At 44.1% G+C, this 8,225-nt stretch overlaps 1 pseudogene; it reads right to left on the reverse strand.

The window, feature by feature from the left end:
- Positions 1-613: 613 nt before the first annotated feature.
- LOC126096000 (5S ribosomal RNA) lies at positions 614-732 on the reverse strand (annotated as a pseudogene).
- Between the last annotated feature and the right edge of the window lie 7,493 nt (positions 733-8,225).

Below are 8,225 nucleotides of genomic sequence, written 5' to 3' on the forward strand. Positions count from 1 at the left end.
CCTGGCCAGCAAGATCTCCGGATCTGTCCCCCATTGAGCATGTTTGGGACTGGATGAAGCGTCGTCTCACGCGGTCTGCACGTCCAGCACGAACGCTGGTCCAACTGAGGCGCCAGGTGGAAATGGCATGGCAAGCCGTTCCACAGGACTACATCCAGCATCTCTACGATCGTCTCCATGGGAGAATAGCAGCCTGCATTGCTGCGAAAGGTGGATATACACTGTACTAGTGCCGACATTGTGCATGCTCTGTTGCCTGTGTCTATGTGCCTGTGGTTCTGTCAGTGTGATCATGTGATGTATCTGACCCCAGGAATGTGTCAATAAAGTTTCCCCTTCCTGGGACAATGAATTCACGGTGTTCTTATTTCAATTTCCAGGAGTGTAAGTTTCATATTTGTATTTCTTACTGTCCGAACAGGCCATGAATGCCCAACGATACCGATGGGCCGCCGTGTCATCCTCAGTCGTTAGGCCTCGCCGGATGCAGATACAGAGGAGCATGTGGTCAGCACACCACTCTTCCACTCGTTGTCAGTTTTCGTAACAAGTGCCGCTACTCCTGAACAAGTAGCTCCTCAGTTGGCCTCACAAGGGCTGAGTGCATCCCCGTGGCCAACAGCACTCTGCAGACCCGGACGGTGACCCATCCAAGTGCTAGCCAAGACCAACAGTGCTTAACTTCGATGATCTGGCGGGAACCGGTGTTGCCACTACGGCAAGGCCGTTGGCCTGTATAACAAATATAAGAGTTCGAAATATGTACAATCTTTTTGAAATACCCTGTACAATATCTGATCAAAAGTGTCCGGAGAAGTGGTAGCGTTTATGAATTCGGGGTGTATCCTCCTTTTGCCTTAGTGACGGCTTGAACCCTGATGGGGACACTGTTAATGACTTGCGCTGAATGAGGGTGGACGTATGGCACCCCATTCTTCCTGAACAGCCGAAACAGGGGAGGTAGTAATGCTGGATGCTTTTGCCTCATCTCATGAGGGACATGAAAGGGAAGCAGTGGTTGGGAAGGGAGTAAGACAGGGTTGTAGCCTCTCCCCGATGTTATTCAATCTGTATATTGAGCAAGCAGTAAAGGAAACAAAAGAAAAATTCGGAGTAGGTATTAAAATCCATGGAGAAGAAATAAAAACTTTGAGGTTCGCCGATGACATTGTAATTGTGTCAGAGACAGCAAAGGACTTGGAGGAGCAGTTGAACGGAATGGATGGTGTCTTGAAGAGAGGATATAAGATGAACATCAACAAAAGCAAAATTGAGGATAATGGAATGTAGTCGAATTAAGTCGGGTGATGTTGAGGGTATTAGATTAGGAAATGAGACACTTAAAGTAGTAAAGGAGTTTTGCTATTTGGGGAGCAAAATAACTGATGATGGTCGAAGTAGAGAGGATATAAAATGTAGACTGGCAATGGCAAGGAAAGCGTTTCTGAAGAAGAGAAATTTGTTAACATCGAGTATAGATTTAAGTGTCAGGAAGTCATTTCTGAAAGTATTTGTATGGAGTGTAGCCATGTATGGAAGTGAAACATGGACGATAAATAGTTTCGACAAGAAGAGAATAGAAACTTTCGAAATGTGGTGCTACAGAAGAATGCTGAAGATTAGGTGGGTAGATCGCATAACTAATGAGGAGGTACTGAATAGGATTGGGGAGAAGAGGAGTTTGTGGCACAACTTGACCAAAAGAAGGGATCGTTTGGTAGGACATGTTCTGAGGCATCAAGGGATCACCAATTTAGTATTGGAGGGCAGCGTGGAGGGTAAAAATCGTAGGGGGAGACCAAGAGATGAATACACTAAGCAGATTCAGAAGGATGTAGGTTGCAGTAGGTACTGGGAGATGAAGAAGCTTGCACAGGATAGAGTAGCATGGAGAGCTGCATCAAACGAGTCTCAGGACTGAAGACCACAACAACAACAATGAGTGGAACATCATAAGGCTAGGTCGGAACCCTGGGCAGGTCAGTCCATTTTAGAAATGTTCTTGTTCATAAACCATTTCCACACGTATGCTGCTTCATGATTCGGTGGATTGTCATGCGAAAACAATTACCTCCGCACTACTACTCTACTTTACTCAATACACAACTCTGCAAAACGTGTTTATATTCTTACTCATTTAGCGTTCTCTTAAGCGCAGTACAGTCAGCGCAAAAATTCACTTTATTTCTTGAAATTTTTTGTCTAATTACGTCGTTCCAAACTTTTACCAGATAAAATAAATGACTACGTCTCTACACTGAATACACTATCTGATCAAAGATATCTTGACACTAGTGAGAGGAGACTAATGAGGGATGTGTCCACCATTCAGTCTTATGGCCGCTTGAACTCTGCTTAGGACGCTTTGAATAAGCGCTCTGAATGTCTGTGGAGGAATGGCAGTTCATTCTTTCTCAGTTTATTTATTTATCGTAAGAAAAAATATATACAAAGATTGCAAAGCTGCTACACGTCATCATTTAATTATAGCTATCCAGCATAAAAAAACACAAATGACAAAAGCTGCGTATGGATATCAAGATCTTTCACGTATTTTATCACAGCATTCGTTGCTGTGAGGAAATCTTCGATAGGACCCTAGTAGGCACGTGTGGGACATGTCCATATAACATGAGGAACCCTCTGTCGTTCCGCACTATAGTCACACGAGGTGATGAAGATTTGTCCCAATTGTAGAGAGCGTCTGCATGTCGTCCATGGCCCGTTCAGATGCGGTTCAAGGTAGTCCAAATTTCCCGAGGCTGGTCGAATCCAGGGGGTTTCTCCTGGATACAAGGCAGCTTCAGGCACTGTATGGAACAGTTTCGTTGCCAGCAGCGTTTCCATTCATCGATGGTACTAAATTCAGTTTCCATGAGAGTCTTGGCTGTGATGAGAGTGGGATGTCTTGGTCTTAGTCTTTTTCGCTCCTCAAGAAATATGTCGTCCATTATTGGATGGTCCGTGTTACTAGCAATCTGGTATTCACGCAGTAGCGCACTCTGACATCAGGAGGTGGAATGTGGCTCAAGATACATTATGTAATCAAAAGTATCCAAACACCCCCATAAACATACGTTTTTCATATTAGGTGCATTGTGCTGACCCCTACTACCCGGTACTTCATATCAGCGACCTCAGTAGTCATTACCATGAGAGAGCAGAATGGGAGAGTCCGCGGAACTCACGGACCTCGAACGTGGTCAGGTGATTGGGTGTCATTTGTGTCATACATCTGTACATGAGATTTCCACAATCCTGAATATCCCTAAGTCCTCTGTTTTCGATGTGATAGTGAAGTGGAAAAGTGAAGGGGCACGTAGAGCACAAAAGAGTACAGGCCGATCTCGTCTGTTGACTGACAGAGACCGCCAACAGTTGAAGAGGGTCGTAATGTGTAATAGGCAGACACCTATCCAGACCATCACACAGGTATTCCAAACTGCGTCTGGATTCACTGCAAGTACTATGAGTTAGATGGGAGAAGAGAAAACTTGGATTTCATGGTCGAGCGGCTGCTCATAAACCACACATCACGCCGGTAAATGCCATATGTGATCGTGTTTACTCGCTTGGTGTAAGGAGCGTAAACATTGTACGATTGAACAGTGGAAAAACGTTGTGTGGAGTGACGAATCACGGTACACAATGTGGCGATCCGATGGCAGGGTTTGGGTATGGCGAATACTCGGTGAACGCCAGCTTATATAGTGCCAACAGTAAAGTTCAGCCCGCATCTCGTGGTCGTGCGGTAGCGTTCTCGCTTCCCACGCCCGGGTTCCCGGATTCGATTCCCGGGTCAGGGATTTTCTCTGCCTCGTGATGGCTGGGTGTTGTGTGCTGTCCTTAGGTTAGTTAGGTTTAAGTAGTTCTAAGTTCTAGGGGACTTATGACCACAGCAGTTGAGTCCCATAGTGCTCAGAGCCATTTGAACCATTTTGAGTAAAGTTCAGAGGCGGTGGTGTTATGGTGTGATCGTGTTTCTCATGGAGGGAGCTTGCACCCCTTGTTGTTTTGCGTAGCACTCTCACAGCACAGTCCTATATTAATGTTTTAAGCACCTTCTTGCTTCCCATTCTTGAAGAGCAAGTCGGGGATGGCGACTGCATCTTTTAACACGATCGAGCACCTGTTCATAATGCACGGCCTGTGGCGGAGTTGTTACACAACAATAACATCCCTGTAAAGGAGTGACCTGCACAGTGTCCTGAACTGAATCCTATAGAAAACATTTGGGATGTTTTGGAACGCCGACTTCGTGCCAGGCCTTACCGACCAACATCGATACCTCTCCTCAGTGCAGCACTCTGTGAAGAATTGGCTGTCATCCTGCAAGAAACCTTCCGGCATCTGATTGAACGTATGCCTGCGAGAGTGGAAGGTGTCATCAAGGTTAAGGGTGGACCAACACCATATTGAGTTCCAGCACTACCGATGGAGGGCGCTACGAATTTTTCAGCCAGTTGTCTGTATACTTTTGATCACATAGTGTAGGTAGCCAATATGCGGGAGTAGGTAACAATGACACACTGTACGTCACATGTGTCCCATGAGTGGTGGTAAGGAGCAGTCATCTCAAAGAAAAGATCTAAATTCAAGAAGGAGAAGCAGCCAGATAATCTCAAAGATATCCTGGTTAAAATTAATTTGTCACAAGACATGGTCCTTCTCAGGATCCTCAAGCTATAAACCTTGGACCTGTCATCAAGGTACGTCAAATCAACATTGAAGGCATAAGTAAATGAAAATTCCAAGTCTTACAGAAGATTTATTCTTCCTCAAGAAGCGAAACCAGAGTACGTAGTCACGTTTGACACAGGACTTCAGAGTGATGTCGGCGTTCTAACTCCTCGTGTAGGTGTTCCACTGGGGTTCAGGCCAGTCCATTTAGGAAATGTTCTTGTGCGCTAATCATTGCCTTATATATGCTGCTTTATGTCAGTGTCATCGCCTGCGAACTGTTTCTCAAGTGGACGCAATAAACAACGCTGTAGAATGTGTTCAGATCCTTCCGTATTCACCATTTTCGTACACGCTATAAGGTGACCACATCAGAACCAAAAAAGCAATGCCATACCATGGGACTACCTACTCCGTACTTGATGTGTGTATGCAAGATACTATGTACTTCATTGTTGGCACTACACATAGTGGCAGGTAAGTACTCTAGGCATTCGCCAGACCCGAACCTTCCATCGAATTTCCACACCTCAAATCACTCGTGTGCAGTCATCCAGTGTCCAGCAGCCTCGCTTTTTACACCACCTCAAACGTCACTCAACACTGACTGATGGTATTATATGAGGAGCCGCTCGACCGTAGTACCCCATTGTTTTTAACTCCGTACGCACACTCACTGTGCTAGCTGGACTGATGGCAGCATTTAAGAACTCAGAAATTGTTCCCTCCACTGATTTTTCCATGTGACGTTTTACAACGATCCTCAGAAAATCTCTACCGTCCCTGTCCGTCATGACGTGGCGTCAGCCGGGTCTCTGTGTAGCTGTTGTTATTGCTGCGCGTTTCCACTTCACACACCAACCGATTTGGGCAGCTTCAGATGGGTTCAAATGTTCCTGATGTGTTTGTTACTCCGACTACATCCAATAGCTAGTCCACGTTCGAAGGCACTGACGTCAGTTGACGCTTTTCGCGAGTTTCTCATTACGATCGGGGAGGAAATTTAAAAACAGGACACTATTTCCCGACGACCAATAAAACCTGAAGAAAGGCAAGCATTTATACACTGCTTAGTGGCAACCGGAGACATTGTTTCACATTTCAATAGCTGCATTATATCAGACAGTTCCTGATGTCTGCAGTGACGTAAGTGAATCAATTCAAGGATTTTACTAACGTATGCATAAGAGAGGCAATGTAAAAAAAAAGGATTATTGAAATATGAAATTTACATGCCATCTGTCAAAGGGGCTACTTGAAGGACTGATAGCATGATCCTGGGTAAAAAAGTTGTATTCACCATAAAAAATCAGCAACATAACAGTGACATGTAAGCCATGTAGACACAGATACCATGAAAATAAGCAACGAGAATGATCAGATCTTCCGTATACTTTAAATTTTAATCAGCTTAATACAGGATGATAATTATTCTTCTATATGAAATAGAATCGTCATAACTTCTGTACGGTTTGCGTAGGACGTTCAAACTGCAGCGCTGACCACGATGCATGATGGGAATTGGTATGCCCAAACATGGTTTGGTTTAGCGGCGAAGCCCAATTTCCTTTGGATGGGTTCGTTTATAAGCGAAATGGGCGCATTTGGGGGACTGAGAATCCGCATTTCGAGATCGAGAAGTCTCTTCACCCTCAAGGGTTGACTGTGTGGGGTGCAATGTCCAGTCACTGAATAATCGGCGCGATATTCCTTGATAGCACGGTGACTAACAAACGGTACGTGATGCTTTTGGAAGATGGTTTCATCACCATTATCCAAAGTGACTCTGATTTCGACAAGATATGGTTCATGCAAGACGGAGCTCGACCCCTTGAAAGAAGGAGCACCTTTGATTTCCTGGAGGAGCACTTTGGGAACCACATTCTGCCTCTGGGGTATCCAGAGGTCACTGGCACAGGCCTCGATCTGCCGCCATATTCTCTGAGTCTGAACACATGCGACTCCTTTTGGTGGGACTATATTAAAGACAAGATGTACAGCAAAACCGCAAAACCATTGCTGAGCTGAAAAGAGTAATCCAGAAGGTCACAGACAGCATCGATATTCCGACACTTCAGCGGGTCATGCAGAATTTCGCTATTCGGCTGCTCCACATCATTGCCAATGAGGCAGGCATATCGAACATGTCATAACCTAAATCCGAATATCTATGGTGACGTTATCAGGGTGAATAACTGTGTGCACGCCCTAGTTTCTAACTAGTTTACGTTTTCTTAATACAGTTCAGTAACTGTCATCCTGGCCGAGTGGTTCTAGGCGCTTCAGTCTGGAACCACGCGACCGCTACGGTCGCAGGTTCGATCCTGACCCGGGCGTGGATGTGTGTGATGTCCTTAGGTTGGTTAGGTTAAAATAGTTCTAAGTTCTAGGGGACTGATGACCTCAGCTTTTAAGTCCCATAGTGCTCAGAGCTATTTGAATCATTTTTGAACTGTCACCCTGTGTATATGTACTCGCAGCTGTTTACTTTCCTTTTAAATAGAAAAGAATTACGAAGCTTGTGCTCACTCCGCTCACTGCTGATGGAATGGGCAAACTGAAACAGTACAATGTAATATTCCGATACGCTGTCTCGAAACAGTGAAACAGTTTGTGTTTTGTAATCTAATAAACCTACACGTTTTATCATCTTGAATGTCTACTGTATAAGTATGTTCATATAAACACAAATGAGGTGCGAGAGCGCTAATCATGTCGCAGAAAGTATGAAACTATCACTTTGGCGTCTTGGCAGTTTCGTATTTCCTGCAGCAAATGCACTGCTTTCGTGTCGTGTGACTTTCATACTTTTCATTTGGCTGAGGACAGCCATAGCTGAAGACAGAAGAACCACCACGAACGAAACTGGAGGTGGGAGCTAACTGCAGAAACTACGGATATGCCACTGGGATTCCCACATTCCCTTAGTATGGGTAATATACCCATCCTGCTAATTTCCATGCACACAAAGGAAATCATTGTGGATAATAGGCACAGTGACTAAAGACTCACAAATAACGCTAAATACTTCGAATAAATAATAAAATATAACAAAAAAATTTTGTCTTTCAAGGTGTTTCGAACCATTACTACAAATTCACCATGCTTCCCAACCCTTCCCGTTCACCATTACACTATCAGTGATACGTCAAACAGATTGCTTGCAATTATACCTACATCAAATTTATGTAATGTCTAATAACTGTCACTCTACGCCTTTTTTTATTCAAAATGTTGTAGGGTTATTTGCGTTTCTTAATATGGTTACTGTACATGAACAGAGAAGCGTCTGTTATAAAAAAAAAGTGTAATTTAACTGAATGATTTTCACATATTTATTATTTTGAATGTGAATAGTATGCGTTGTTTTATTGTTTGGTTAGTGTTTATAAAGCAGATATTACGCCATTTCGAAACAGGACAGTCAGCTAGAAACGAAGCTTTATTTTCGGATATCTTAAGCTTCATGCTATTGCTTGTCAAAAAGATTTCGACACTCTTGAATGAGTTTCATGAAGTGGTATGTTGTGTTTCAGTACCTGTGC

This window comes from Schistocerca cancellata, chromosome 8 (assembly GCF_023864275.1).
Source record: "Schistocerca cancellata isolate TAMUIC-IGC-003103 chromosome 8, iqSchCanc2.1, whole genome shotgun sequence".
In the NCBI taxonomy this organism is placed as follows: domain Eukaryota; kingdom Metazoa; phylum Arthropoda; class Insecta; order Orthoptera; family Acrididae; genus Schistocerca; species Schistocerca cancellata.